The following is a 16192-nucleotide window of genomic DNA, read 5'->3' on the forward strand; positions in this document are numbered from 1 at the left end:
AAGATGGCGGGTCGAGCTACGTGTCGGGCCACCCAAGATGAGGGCAGTTGTGCGCATGCGCTCTCCGTCACACGACGTTACCCCCGTAGCAGAAACACGACTCTAAACACCGCAATGTGTTTTAGAACCGCCACTAACGTCACCTTAAAGTACTCCGTACCGGAAGGTTTAGCGGATTAAAGGACGCAGTTCCGCTGCGTCGGAACGGCTAGAAAGCTGCGCGGGACGCGTTCCCGAGCCTTCTCACCGAGAAGAGTGGCTAGTTAGCTCGTTGGCTAATGCTAGCGAACGCCCTGTCGCGACCAGGGTCTCAAAATTGCCTCGATCAACCAACGGGCCTCTCGCTCTGTGATTGAAAGGGTCTCAATAGCGTACGCAATCTGGATGCAGTATCGCTCTGCGGTTGTTCTCGGCTGACAGCGTTTACCGAGCAAGTCAAGCTACGGCAGGTGCTAACGAGAATTCCGACTAAGAATAGCGCGGATCCCTGTGCTCATCGAATGGAAATAAATTTCCGACGGAGTCTTCTGTCTCCGATTACACAAATGGATGCACACAGTGTCACAAACACCGCGACAAACAATAAACAGACGGTTCCAATGCAATAAAACAGGAGAAATGTTTACCCTTAGATGTAGGCCCCAAAATGGCCACCAGCACACGTCAGCACTTAAGGTGTTTTGATGAAACAGCACCTCCTGTTGGAGGGTGATGAATGTACACCCCCCCCCCCCCCTTTCTGAGAGCTGAAGGAGGAAGCGCTCGCTTTTTTCTTTTCCCTAACACACAGACACTGAACCAGAAATCCCAAATAAAATGTCTCAGAGTCGGCACAAAGTGTAATAAACTGTGCAGATATCAAGCTTGGCTCGCCATAATGTAACGGAAACAAAGTGATGTAACTATCTAAAGTTGTATTTTAATACACTGTTAGTAGTTCACTTTTATAAACAGAAGAATAGGCTGTTTTTATCATCAGGGAGTTTAATTAAACACTCTGTATTGACTTTGAGACAAGAAAAGAGAGAGATGGGATCGTTTGAGAATCTTTAATTTCTGAATTATAAATTCTAAACAATCTACCAGGACTACTCTGTGATGGATGAGAATGGATTCGGATGTTGTGTTGGTGCGTGTGTGTGTGTGTGTGTGTCTGGTTCAGATTCTCTAGGATGACGTAATCGAATCTGGTCGTCTTTGTTATGACTAGATATCACGAGGCTTATAAAGTGATGACATGAGCCGCTATTTTGCCGTGTACGTACCCAGTGGGGGTCTCCCAGGTAAATCAGGAAATGCCAGGTCTGGAAACCTCGGATGTACGATGGAGCTGTCGATGCAGCGATCACAACGTTTCAAAGCCCGTCTGGAGGGTCGACCCCGGTACCGTTCAGCGGCGTCAGCAGGTGCTCTTATTTTGAAAGGACGTCGTCTGGTTGTTAAACGACGAAAATCTCCCGTTTAACAGTTCTTAGTTTAAAGAAGAAAACACATCTGGACAGGCTGCGCTTTTCTTTAGGATGACGGTGAATAGAACTGAAGTCAAGATGGAACTGACTTAAAATGGCGTTGCCTTGTTTTATATCTCTGAATTGTTGACAAGTTGGAGTAAAGTGGATTGGACACTTGAAGTCAACACCAGATTCTCCTGCGGCAGCCGAAAGCTCTGATTGGTTGGAACAATGTGTCATGCGTTTCTATGGAGATGAGGATCAGTATGTCTGTGCCGTAGTCCTGGTTTCATTAAACATAATTCATGACATATTTATTTCACAGATCATTCACTTGATTATTGTTGATAAACATCTGTTTTGCTTAATAATTTTAATCACAAATAAAGTACTTTGATTAAGTAAAGCTTCTTCTTCTCCTTCGGACTCTTCTCCTGGAATGTAAACAGTCTGAGGAACACCCGACCTTGGTTTTTCTACACTGTGTTATTGTGCCCAGGGGGCAGCTGTATGTAGTTGAAAACAATGAACTTCATAACCTTACACCAGTTTGGACTGAGATAGAATTGAAAAAAATGGTGGAAATTTTTTTGTGGGGTGGAAAAGTGAAAATTGCTTATAATACATTGATTGCTGATTATGAGGAGGGAGGGCAACGATTGGTAGACATTAGGTCAAGATTGAAGGCAATGAGGGTCAAATATATCCAAAAGTATTTATTTGATAACAACAATTATGTTTGTGATTTTTTAAGGTATATTTTGATGAGGGTGATGGGGTGTGGTGATGATGGATTATTTATGGATTTGAGTGGAAAGAAGAATCTGATGAAAGGTGTGCCAGAATTTTATTTGGAATTCTTTGAGGCATGGTCAGACTTTTTGAAGCATTTAATATATGAGTGTAAAGATTTGAAACAGATTTATAATCAACCACTGTTTTTGAATAAGTTTTTGACAATTAATGGAAAATGTTGTTTTAATAAGTCATTCTTCCTGGCAGGCATTAGGCAGATTAAGGATTTGGTGAAGGAATACACGCCTGGTTTTATAAATGACGGTTTTCTGATTGAGCAAGTGAGAGAGTATGATGAGGATTTAAGCATTGTTACTGTTCAGAATTATCTGGCATTGCTTAAGAGTTCATTGCCGAAGGATTGGTATGAGAAGATAATGTCTCGAAGTGTTTCTAAAAGGGCCTATAGCATGCCACAGTTGAGTGTGCACCATGGTGATTTTGAGAAACTGTTCTGTCTTTTGAGGCTGAAGGATATTTACAAGTTATTTGTGCAGGAAATTCGGAAGAGACCGGCAGCAGAAGCATTTTGGGAGGGGTATTTTCAGAATGGGCAGGTTACACAGATGTGGAAGACTCTAAATGTTAAGAAAAGTGATGTGAGGTGTGAAAGTTTGGACTATAGACTTAGAAGTAATATTTTGTGTAGTAATAGCAAAATCAGTCGGTAGCAAAATCAGTCGGTTTGATAATGCAGTAGATCCACGGTGCAAGGTATGTTTGAGAGAGCGTGAGACCATTATGCATGTATCTTTTGAATGTGAGAAATTGAGGGAGGTGTTGGATAGGATGTGGGTGACAGTGACAAGGAAATGGAGCGTGAGGGTGCGGTATAAGGATTGGAAGTGGGTTTATTTTAAAGGTTGGGGATTGAAGGTTGTTATATTCCAGCTAGCTCAGGCAGAAATAGGAAAAACAGGCAGCGTAGACTCGAGTCTCAGAACGCCATCATCCTTTATTCAACTCCTTTTCTTCTTCACATCGCAAACACCACAGTGCCACCTTTTGGTCAGATACAGGAACTACATCTAAGAACACAACATATTTCCCCCTTGTTTAGAAAGATCTCAGGGTAACATAAGAAATGCAGTTATAACAGAACTCAACAGAATTAGCTTTCCAGACACATTCCAATCTGTCAGGGTACTCGAATAACTTGACTGAACACCCAAGGCTTATACACTTTTCTCATTCTTACTGCTTAAGCCTTTAAAAAAATATATATAGTCCCGAATGTTTAACAAAACTTCTATGTCATACATGACAACCACCTTTTTTTTCCACTTCCTGTAACACTTATGCATTAAGACCAGAACAATACAATAACACAGCCTTCTTTTCTTTTTCTTTTGTTTTTTTTACATTTATCCCAACTCCCCCCCCAAAGGCCATGAACATTCAATGTTCAAAGTCCTCTAGCCAAGCTGGTTTCTTTCTGATCCTCGCAGACCTCTGTGGACCTACTGGTTGCTGTTGTTGTTGTATGGGGTCAGGCGAGCACAGAGTTGGCTCTGATGTTGCCGGGATAAGAGACAGATGAGAAGCATTCCATGTACGGCCGTCCTCTAGGACATACGAATGTGAACCCGCTCTCCGTATAACTCTGGTTGGATCCTGAAACTTCGACAAGCCCTTCTTCACATGAAATGGTTTCCGTACTTTTACCAAGCTGCCTTCCTTGATCTTTGGCACTCTTGCACCGCATTTTGCATCTGCGTACTTCTTTGCAGCTTGCTGTTTCTCGCTGACCCGGGAGCGTAACTCCATGTTAGCTTGGGATGTCAGTGATGGTACGGATCCTACATTCACTTTAGTACGCATTTTCCTTCCAAACATCAGTTCGTAAGGCGACAGTCCAGTGGTACTGTGTGGGGTTGCGCGGTATGCCAGCAGAAAGTTAGTAACAAAATCCTTCCAGGGTTTCTGTTCCTGCCTCTCTGTGAAGACTGTCTCTTTAAGAACGCGGTTCCAGCGTTCAACAGCTCCATTAGCTTGGGGGTAGTACAAAGACACCTTCCTGTGCACAATGTTCCTCACCAAAAGAAAATCAGCAAATTCCTTTGAGGTGAATTGTGTTCCGTTATCACTTACAATCTCAGTCGGATTCCCAAATCGAGAGAAGATTGAAGTCAGGAAGGCTGTGACTGCAGCAGTGGTGACAGTTGGCATAAAGGCAACCTCTGGCCATTTGGTGTAGTAGTCAGTTAGAGTTACGGCGTATCTACAGTCCCAAGTCGCCATTTCAAATGGGCCGACCACATCAATGCCCACTTTTTGCCAGGGCCCATCAGGTAATGGGACCGGCTGTAGTGGTGCTGGGTATGTCCTTGCAGTTTTATCATGTGATCTGCATGTAGTACATGTACTGATAAAGTCCTCGACGCAACTGTCCATCCCTGGCCACCAGTACAGATCTCTCAGTCTTTGTTTAGTGCGAACCACACCTTGGTGTGTCTCATGTGCCAAGGTAACCAGCTGGTATTGCAGCGCAACTGGAACAATCAACCTGTGGGGCCCTCTGAACACTTTCACATCTTGCACTGACAGTTCATCTCTGACAGCAAAGTAGGCTTTCACCACTGGAGGCAGGGACTTAGCTGTTTTGGGCCAACCCCCTTTTATCTGTGCATGTAAAGCATCTAGTTCTGGACATGCCCCACTTGCTGTATCGAAATCAGACACAGACAGAGCTCGCAAGTCTGTTTCCAGAAGAGCCACCATGTCAGGTTCCGTGATGTCTTCGGCCTTAGCATCTAAAGGTAGAGGCAAGCGTGACAACCCATCCACCGTATGGTTATGTACACCTGCCCGATAAATGACATCGTAGGAGAAGCATAACAATCTGGCAGACCACCTAGCAATGCGCATACCTGCACGGCCTAAACCTTTACTGGCCAGCAAGGTGGTAAGCGCCTGATGATCTGTGCGAAGCGTGAACCTGGTACCCCACAGAAATGTTCTCCATTTCTCCACTGCCCAGACACACGCCAGTGCTTCTTTTTCCACAACTGAATACTTCCGCTCAGCCGTGCTTAATGTGCGTGAGGCAAAAGCAACTGTCTTTTCTGTGCCATCCGGATGCACTTGAGTCAAGGCGGCTCCCAACCCATAGTCAGACGCATCTGTAGAAACTATTGTAGGCAGGCTGGGGTCAAAGACTGTCAGAGCGGCACTGTTTACAATGCCTGATTTCACCTTTTCAAAGCTCAGCTGAGCAGCCTCAATCCAATGAAACGTATCATTCCGCAAACATTCCCTCATGGGCTCCACCAAAGTAGCATAGTTGTCCACAAACTTTGCGTACCAGGAGGTGAGTCCCAGAAATGAACGCAGAGTAGGTGCATCACTAGGCGCCGGGGCCTCAGTGATGGCCTTGATGTGTTCCCCATCTGGAAGCAGACCCTGAGCAGAGATTACATGTCCCAGGAACCGTAAGCTGGACTGGTTAAACTGGCACTTTTCCACATTAAGTTGCAGTCCTGCTTCCTTGAGAGCAGCAAGAACAGCTTGTAAGTTGCAGTCATGGTCCTTTCTGTCTGCACCATAAACAATAATGTCATCCAGATAGTTCTGAACACCTCTGAGACCTTTGAGTACAATGGACATGATTCTGGAGAATGCGGCTGGCGCTGAACATAGACCATATGGAACCCGCTTAAATCTGAACAGTCCCTCGTGTGTTATGAAAGCGGTCATGTCCCGGCTCTCCTCTGCCAGTAGTACTTGATGATATGCGTTGGCCAAATCTATCGTGGAAAACACTTTTGCACCTCTCATTTCAGCGAATAGGTCGTCCATATGAGGAAGTGGGTAACTATCCATCACTATAGCCTTATTTGGTTCACGTAAGTCCACACACATCCTCACTGTTCCATTTTTCTTCTGTGTGACAACAATAGCGGACACCCATTGGGATGCTTCTATCCTCTCTATAACATCCAGGTTCAAAAGTCTATCGACTCAGTTGCAGCTCAAGCTGAGCTGGATGTAGTTAAAACTGGCACAGCGCTTTTGGGCATGGACTTATTCAGAGCACTGGGACTGACTATTGATAAAGATGCAGTGAGCATTCCAGAAACACCAGGCACAGTTGAGGTAATCAGAGCTAAACCTGCAGCTGAAGATAAAATAGGACTGGCCAAAGGGTTCATTCACCGCCTTAAAGTGAAAGAGGGGGTCACACCAGTTCAGCAAAAACTACGCCGGCTTCCTCTGTCCGTTAAACAAGCTGTTTCTGCAGAGACACCCTGAAAAAGCCCGATCCCGTCTGATCTCGGAAGCAATCCAGGGTTGGGCCTGGTCAGTACCTGTATGGGAGACCTCTTGGGAATACCAGGTGCTGTAAGCTTTTTCACTAATTTGTTATAAAATACAGTTTTTTTTCACTTCACCACATCTTTGAACAGCTTCGTCATTGAATAATTTTAAAGCCAGGTGTTCCACACGAACTGCACACACTTGTTGGTAATAAACCTCCTTTGATTTGTCCCTAGCAATAATGTCTCAGTGCTGGCATTTTAGAGACAAGAAATTGGGTGGGAGCCGATTGTTACTTGAAAAAAGAGCAACAGTGATGAAGACAACTGTTTAACTTAGCTTTTTACCTCCATATGCAAGAATCTAGTCTTTGCAGTGGGCGACACAATCATACCTTGACAAATACACAAGGGATTTTTCAGAGATTTTTCAAGGTTTTTCCTTCGCTTACGGCCATACCACCCTGAAAAAGCCCGATCCCGTCTGATCTTGGAAGCAATCCAGGGTTGGGCCTGGTCAGTACCTGTATGGGAGACCTCTTGGGAATACCAGGTGCTGTAAGCTTTTTCACTAATTTGTTATAAAATACAGTTTTTTTCACTTCACCACATCTTTGAACAGTTTCGTCATTGAATAATTTTAAAGCCAGGTGTTCCACACTAACTGCACACACTTGTTGGTAATAAACCTCCTTTGATTTGTCCCTAGCAATAATGTCTCAGTGCTGGCATTTTAGAGACAAGAAATGGGGTGGGAGCCGATTGTTACTCTAAAAAAGAGCAACAGTGATGAAGACAACTGTTTAACTTAGCTTTTTACCTCCATATGCAAGAATCTAGTCTTTGCAGTGGGCGACACTGTTGGGTATTTTTATAATTGTACCTTTTTGAGGCCTAAAAGATGGCCAACTGTTGCTGTTCATGAAAGGTAGAGCAAGGATGTTAATTGAGAAAACTCTGTACCTCTGTAACTTGAGAAGGTCCGCCTTCTCCCCCCACCCTTTGCTTGAATAAAACCACTGAAGACTCTGAGGACTAGGGGAGTCACCTGGCACCATAGATCTGGAGAGAGTTATGTGTCATTTCGGTGATCTCCCCCTCATTTGGCTAATTCAGTGTAAAATGTCTTCCTTGTTGTCATGTGTGTTTATTTCAGGTTCCAGGGTTATGGAGGTTAAATATTATCTACCAGATAATTGAAGAATGCAGGTATACAGAGCAGGTGAGGAGAAAGCTTTGAGGCTGGAGCAGAGTGGGGGCTGGTTGAGCCACACACATGGACATTACAAATAATCAATTTTCTCTCTCTCTCTCTCTTCCGGTGTGTCGTCCTTTAAGGTAATATGGGATAAAATTAAATTACCTATCAAATGGTGGAGAATGCGGGCAACGCAGAGCCTAGCGATGGAAGATCATCTCCAGGGAGCCGTGCGGCGCCATCTCTTCTTTGAAAGTCCGGGGGGCTAAAATTGTCTCATCGGCCGGCTAAATATAGCTCTGCAGACGAACTTTTATCAACAGGCTCTCGCGCTCGGACCCCAGGAGGGAATTACCACGTGGAGGGGAGTAAGTTAATTCATGAATTCATTAAGTTAATTCATTAGTTCATTTTGCGTCTGTTTAACCACTGGCAGTGTAGTTTGAGTTGATTGAGGTGGGCCAGTTGCGGCCGTGTGTGTGTGAACCTCTTGAGTGTGTGAGAAAGTTTGATTGATGACTGGAAAAAGACGGGAGATGATGGATCAGCTCTGGTGGAAAAGCTCCGGAGAGCAGACGGCCAGCTGAATAGCACGCTGGGTGAGTAAAAATTAATAGCACCTTTTTCCTAATAACTGGACGACAGTGATTTTACGCTGGAAGTGATGTTTGCAATCCACGCATGAAAGACGTTTTGTGCCCCGGCTGAGAAGCTGGTCTGAGAGTGTTGCGAGTCCCACATGCCAAAGACAGTGGCAAGTACGGGGTCAAAAGGTGAGCCACACTGGACTGGCTTGTGCGAGCAAAATCAGCCAGTCGACAGGAGCTGGGCTGCAGGTCAAAAAAACTGTGGTCAGAAACAAGGGTCACTCAAGGGTCACAGGGACAAGAGGACAGAACTGGGCGAAGGGTCAGGAGACTGACCCCACCTCTTTGCCCCACCCCTGGCTTGGAAAGATGGGATTGGAGGAGAACAGAGTGAAGACAAGCCCATCAGATCCAGAAGTCCTCTCGGGAACATTGGAGAGAAACTGAAGAATGCTGCAAAAGATGATGTAATGACCTGTGTTAAGAAGAATGCTGCATGTAGTGAAAATGACACCAAATGTTTTGTGTTGAGCTACAAAGTGTGTATCTGGTAAACGACCCCTTGACCTTAAGCTGGTCCAGGAAGGGTATATAAGAACAGCTCTGAACAGCAGAGAGGGATTGAGAGATTCGACAGCAGCTGGGGCAGAGGACAAGAAGAGACAGAGCAGATTTGGAGGGGTCATCCCCCGTCCTGCTGGATGGGGGATGACAGGCAGTTTTTTGGAGAGAAGCAGAGCTAGACAAGTGAGTTCTTGGGGAGATTCTGAGAAGACAAGAGCTGGTGTAAACTAACTCTTATTTAATCATTTTGAACTAATTCCTTCGTGGGGGATAGCGGTTGTTTTTTTCATTTACCCATTTTTGTATTTTGATTTTGTAATAAACCTTTTTTGAAAAAGAAACATAATCCTGATTCTTTCAGGTTTTCTCTAAAGCTTCACGAGTGGGGGCTCTGATCATTAATTGCACAGAGGTAAGCACATTAATTATGGGTTCTGGAATTATCAGGACTTACTTTACGGTTTGTGACAGATTAATATAAAGAAACCTTAAGATAACGGGATTGCTTAAAAAGAAGTGAGCTACTACAGAAGGAAAGGTCTTACATATTATTTCACCTTTAAAATAAAAGATATGATTCTAACTTAGGACGCCCAAACCAGGATCTAATACTATAATACTCACCGACATCCCCATCGAACCCTGATGGATGCACCGTCTCATAAGTTCTAACGGAACTGGGTTTTAAAGGAACCAGTAAATGGGACGGGCACGCGACATGGCGCCCAACGTGGGGCACGGTAAATGCCACGTTTGCGACATGGCGCGCCAAACGTGGGGCTACGGAGTGAAGGTCTAAATATTAGATACCGGGCTATCCGATGTAGAACTGTCTTTTAGGCTGATAAAAGCTTGCGCGCTAAGGACCTATTAAGCTTATAACCTTGGAGTGAAAACCGCACCAGTTTCTCGAAAAGGAAAGAAATCTGGGAGAACGGACGATCAACTTAAAAAGGTATAAAGAAAATACGGCATTCCGACGCAAGAAAAGCCAAGGATAAAAGCTAGGCAAAAAATAAAAATAAATAAAGAATAAGAATAAAAAATAAAACGTGAAAACGAATAAAAATAAAATAAATAAAAATAGGAAAAACTTTTAACCAGCCATGGCAGATAGATCTTTCAGTATCCTGTAACCGGAGCTTTCAGAATGAGGCTGGAAAAGCTAGTATGGAGCTGCGGCGGGGCGCTGTCCGGGTGCTGAGGCACAAGTGAGATGCGATTAAACGTCATGGCTGGATCAAAATCTAGTGAAGGACTGATATGTAAGAATCTGTGTGACTTGGGCCTCGTTTCTGGTAACACGGGGAGGTATTTGTCACGAACTGTAAAGTAATCATGTTTCCTAGCTTCATAGAATCTCATGTCGGGCATCGTCACGCGCAATGGAGGCTAGAAGCCGGGAACATGTATAATGTGTGAACCTCTGTGCTTAAGGGCTCCGTGAGGGGAGAAACCGTGCCGCCTGTAAAGGACGGACTTATAACTGGGAGCATTGGAACTCTGCTCCAATTAAACTTTGTCTTTAGAGGATCTGCTTGAAACAAGCACCTAGCTTCCGCTCTCGGCAGCCTGCAGATATGAGAAGCCACAGCTGAACAGAGAAAAAGCACTCAGCCAGCTGAGCAACAACAGACAAGCAGGATGTGGTGACATCACCCCTCCCCCTACTAGTTCTGTTGAGAAGGGAGAGTCCTGAACTAACAGCTCTGTATGATTCTGACCTGACAGACAGCTACACTAATAAGGCGTAAGCATTTTTAACCTTGCCACATATGGTGTTGTAGGCAGGATCCATGTAGTACTGTCAAGTAGGTCCGTGGATGTGAAGTTTGTGGCACCCTGCGCGGGAGTACGAGGACGCGCTTGTGGAAAGAAGGGAGGAAGATGTGACAGTGTGAGCGTTCTGTCACAATGTCTTGATTGATCATGCGCCCTGGCCAGTTGGCTAAGGGGATGTCCCTTTGGCTGAGTGGTAAGAGCGCATGACTCCCACCTTGGTGTTCTTGGGATTGAATCCCGCCCGTGCCGTCATTTATCCACCTTGCCACACTTTATAGTTTTTAGCGTAAGCTTCCCACCAACAGCTGCAAGCAGAGTTAGCTTGTTGATGTTCAGGTGTGTGAGGAGAATATTTGGAGCTCTGCAGTAAAAAATGTCTTCAGTCTGGAGGGAGAGAGTCTCTGCTTGAAGGTGGAGACTGAGATGTTCCAACCAGCAGCTCAGCTGACCAGATGGCAGTAGAAACTGGTGGAGAAGCAGGAACCCAGATCTGAACCCTCATGAACAAACATCTGGTTCTTCAGAGAATGAAGTGAGTGATGATGATGATGATGGTGTGTATCTGGACTCTGAGCTGGTCAGACTCTGGGTCTGAGACTGGAGATGAAGATGATCCAGAGGAGGAGGCAGCCCCACCCCAAAGAAGGCTGCTGCAGTCCCCTGGCTAGATTTTTCTCGCATGGGGGATGTTGCGAGTCCCACATGCCAAAGACAGTGGCAAGTACGGGGTCAAAAGGTGAGCCACACTGGACTGGCTTGTGCGAGCAAAATCAGCCAGTCGACAGGAGCTGGGCTGCAGGTCAAAAAAACTGTGGTCAGAAACAAGGGTCACTCAAGGGTCACAGGGACAAGAGGACAGAACTGGGCGAAGGGTCAGGAGACTGACCCCACCTCTTTGCCCCACCCCTGGCTTGGAAAGATGGGATTGGAGGAGAACAGAGTGAAGACAAGCCCATCAGATCCAGAAGTCCTCTCGGGAACATTGGAGAGAAACTGAAGAATGCTGCAAAAGATGATGTAATGACCTGTGTTAAGAAGAATGCTGCATGTAGTGAAAATGACACCAAATGTTTTGTGTTGAGCTACAAAGTGTGTATCTGGTAAACGACCCCTTGACCTTAAGCTGGTCCAGGAAGGGTATATAAGAACAGCTCTGAACAGCAGAGAGGGATTGAGAGATTTGACAGCAGCTGGGGCAGAGGACAAGAAGAGACAGAGCAGATTTGGAGGGGTCATCCCCCGTCCTGCTGGATGGGGGATGACAGGCAGTTTTTTGGAGAGAAGCAGAGCTAGACAAGTGAGTTCTTGGGGAGATTCTGAGAAGACAAGAGCTGGTGTAAACTAACTCTTATTTAATCATTTTGAACTAATTCCTCCGTGGGGGATAGCGGTTGTTTTTTTCATCTACCCATTTTTGTATTTTGATTTTGTAATAAACCTTTTTTGAAAAAGAAACATAATCCTGATTCTTTCAGGTTTTCTCTAAAGCTTCACGAGTGGGGGCTCTGATCATTAATTGCACAGAGGTAAGCACATTAATTATGGGTTCTGGAATTATCAGGACTTACTTTACGGTTTGTGACAGATTAATATAAAGAAACCTTAAGATAACGGGATTGCTTAAAAAGAAGTGAGCTACTACAGAAGGAAAGGTCTTACATATTATTTCACCTTTAAAATAAAAGATATGATTCTAACTTAGGACGCCCAAACCAGGATCTAATACTATAATACTCACCGACATCCCCATCGAACCCTGATGGATGCACCGTCTCATAAGTTCTAACGGAACTGGGTTTTAAAGGAACCGGTAAATGGGACGGGCACGCGACAAGAGCTGCTGGACCTTGTCCTGGACTCCTGTAACGTGAGGAAATATGGGTTTTCTGTCACAAAGGTGGTGTTGGACTCAGCTGGGTCAAAGCTGGGTCGCTTAGAACTTTCACCCACAGATTAAGACCTGAACGCCAGCGAGTCTGGGAGGAAACCATAACATCTGAACACCTGCAGTCTACCAGAAGATGTATTCCAGGGAATGTAGTCATAACAAGTCTTAAAACTTTCTTTTCTCTATTTTAATGTTAAAGAATAATCATTATCATTTTGCTCATTATAAATGTGTCTAATCAGATGAATGATTCTTATGCTTTGGGTAATTATAATGGATTAATGAATCCATACTTAATTAAATAATGTTTGAGGATGTATGTTAACCTTCACACACACTCAAGCACACACACACTCAAACACACCCACACACAGATTCTCACAGTAAACTCCAAAACACATTCGCTGACGCACACGTTTGCTTTGACAAGAGAAAGGTTTTTGGTAAGTTTCAGTCTTATGATTCAGTGCGTGCTTGACAACGAAAGAGAGAGGACCTGAAGAAACCGAAGGGGGGACAGAGCCGGTCGGCTTGTTTCCCCCCCCCTCCCCTCACGCTGTTCCTGTCAGCCAGACAGAATAGCTGAATCGCAACTTCTAACGCAGACTCATACCGAGTCTTTTGATTTCTGAGTGAACTAAACTTAACAAAACGCATCGACAAAACGCTTTACCATCAACGTGTACCGAGGGCAACTCTGGACTGGTTCGTGGTGCATCTTTGCCCTTTTTGCCAGCCAAGGTGCCCTGGATGAAACATCATCCTAAGGTGACGTCCCGGGTCCAACAGGGAGTCCGATTTTCGGTGAGGCAGAACACGACAGATAGCGTTTTGATGCATCTTTTCCAACTAAACCTAAGTTTATTCAAACCATCACTTTTCACTCAGACACCTGTTTCTTCCTGAAGCAAAATCAGATGCACACCCGCACTCAGCTCACCTCATATTCAATCTTCACACACTCATCACAAGGTCTATTTGAGCAAGAACAGCATATCAACTGTTAAAGATTGTCCCACAAAGTTGCCAATGTTGATTGTTATTTCCTGTTTGTCAATTTCAAAATCATTAGTTTAATTTGAAGAATTAAAACTTTTAATTGTCAAACTTGTTTCTTCATTGAAATGAAACACAGACCCACGAATATTATCGACAGTTTATCGATGAAAACAACCTTTGAGTCTTCTTAAAACTGTACAATTTGGTTATTAATTTAATAAAATTAATATCACAAATTAAAATGTAGAATGGTTCCTCTTTTATAAAAGAGCATAAACCACAACGCTACAGTTTGGCGAGCCTATCCAGACTTCTATATCTGCGGTATATCCAATTTATTCCATCTAAAAAGCTAATTTTTAACAAAATTACGCGTTTTCTCTGTGTTTCACTTTGATGTCTTATTTTGAAAAACCGGAAGTTGTTCTACACTAAACTCGTTCCTCTTGGAGACGTCCGGGAGACGGGTTACTGTTAAAATTTCCGATCTAAATTCCCTCACAAATTAACCACGAATTTAGCAAATCCTGTGGGTTTTCCCATCTTCGTCCTTCGGTGAGAGGTTGGGTGTGTCGAGTCTTTCATTATATTCTGTCCATTTTGACGAGACATCGCTTCTCTGATCTCTTCAGGTCGGAAATTTAACTTTCCGCTCTGAACCGCTGTAGCGAGCTAAAAGCTAGCCGCTTACCTTCCAGTCATTTTACCTTCGCCTAGAAGTAAAACTGCCACTCCGAACTCTTGGAAACCCTTTGTCGCGGTGTTTTGACACTGTATGCGATTGTTAGTAAAATCTCCAAGATTTTACTCCCCGTCGGATCTAATTCCGTTCGGCGTAGCGGCTGATCCCCGCATTGTTTTTTTTCCGGTGAACCTCGCGTGCAGTAATAGTTCTGTTGAATATTAATCTGGCTGTAAGACGTAACCCGCGGGACGGCGTGTCGCCACCCCGTAAAGACCCTAAAAACATTACCTCGTCGCTAAGGGACGTTTGGTTAATCGGGCAAATTTAAGTCTGGTCGCTCCAGACACTACCAAGCTTAGCCGAAGAGCTAAGTAGCTAAAGAGGTTAACGCTCGGGTTACGCGCCCCGATAGACAGTTAAACCATTCTCTCGCAGTGCTTCTGCGTCCTAAAATCCTCTTTGGATTTTGGCGGTGGTTCTTGTGAATCACTTCGGTTCTTGTAAATCACTCCGGTGTGTGGAATCGACATTTTACTACGTGGCCTTCAGGCGGAGTAAAACAGGAGTTTTGTCCGTCTAATATCAATGCGGCCGCGTAGGTTTCACTCTCTTTGAGCCGGTGAAAGGGTCAGGCTTCAGGGCCTCCGTTCTGCCGGTTCCATGACTTTTTTCTTCCATCTTGTGGTGAAGTTGTGTTATATTCATTTCTCTATCAATAATTCCTTGTTTTACCCTGTGCCATAAAGTTAAGTTTACGCAACGGGAGGTCCTTAATTGTGAGATGAATTAAGGGTGCTTTAGCGGGTGTTATACGTAGGCTCAGCAGGTAAAAACGTGATTTGCTCTGTATTTAATGAGAAATGGACGAGACACGACAACATCTTTCTTGTACTGTTACACCTGATGTAAGGTTCTCTAACGTTCTGCTTCCAGAACACACCAAGACACAGGAGACTGTTTACCGGCCGGACCACGCTGGTCCCGCCGCGTACGCGAACGGGCCCGCATTAGACGGGTGCCGCCGGTCTGACGCGGTAGGGATGAGTGACAGCGGTTCGGTGCCAGCTGCACTGGGTCGGAGGTGGTTCTGTTTTGCACTTCCTGAAGTGAATTCAAGCAACATGATGTTTACAGTCACATTGCTAATTCTTTGCCTTTGTTTCTTACAGGGGGTCAAAACCCCACCAATAACATCAAGGTTTGAAATAAATGACACTTTCTCTGCTACTTTTAATCTAAATAAATCTCTTGAACCTATGGTTAACCATTCTGACAAACAGCTTGTGTTTAAACCTGTGGTTCCTGATGCTTTTTCTCTTTCCACCATGTCAGGTGATGCCCATCTGTCCAGCATGGGTGTGAATTCTTCCAGCTGTGATCCACCGCTTGAGTCAGAGGTCTGCTTTAATCATCATCAGTCCACATCATGCACAACCCGGCTTATTTCACGGGGCGAGATGAATACATCAGCCGCCTTGACGCGCGTGTGGCCTCCAGACGTGGCCATCCTGCCAGTTATGGGGTTTCTGCCTGGACATCTTGACCTTTCTGTGAATGACCTTGTCATTTCTCAGTTAGTGACCTCTGCTAATACGGTGGCCAATTCTTTTCTCCTTTCACAGGGGTGTGACTTAGTCTCTGGCCTCTGTGCTCTCTTTTCTGTGATTTCTCTTTCAGGTGACCACGATGGCGCAGAAAACCCTGTGGTTTCCAGCAGTCCTTTGGTCAGTGGCGATATTGAAGGAGGCTCGGTGGTTGCTGAGTTCACCTCTCTACCGGGGACGGGGTGGCCACCCGGCCCGCGAGCAGTAGGTGGGTGCGGTGATGCTCTGCTCAGGGCCTCGCCTGACAAAGGGGGGGTGCTGAGTGGCACTGAGTTTTCCGTTGCGGAATTCAGGCTGTTCGGGGGAACCCCTCCTCCGAGCGGGCGGGTCATTGCAGAGATCGACACTGACCTTCCACCACTTCAGCTGACAACTTTGACCTC

At 45.0% G+C, this 16192-nt stretch overlaps 1 pseudogene; it reads left to right on the plus strand.

Moving 5' to 3' along the window:
- Window positions 1–6948: 6948 nt before the first annotated feature.
- Window positions 6949–7067, plus strand: LOC129158578 (5S ribosomal RNA; annotated as a pseudogene).
- Window positions 7068–16192: the final 9125 nt, after the last annotated feature.

This window comes from Nothobranchius furzeri, chromosome 2, assembly GCF_043380555.1.
Source record: "Nothobranchius furzeri strain GRZ-AD chromosome 2, NfurGRZ-RIMD1, whole genome shotgun sequence".
NCBI classification, from domain to species: Eukaryota; Metazoa; Chordata; class Actinopteri; order Cyprinodontiformes; family Nothobranchiidae; genus Nothobranchius; species Nothobranchius furzeri.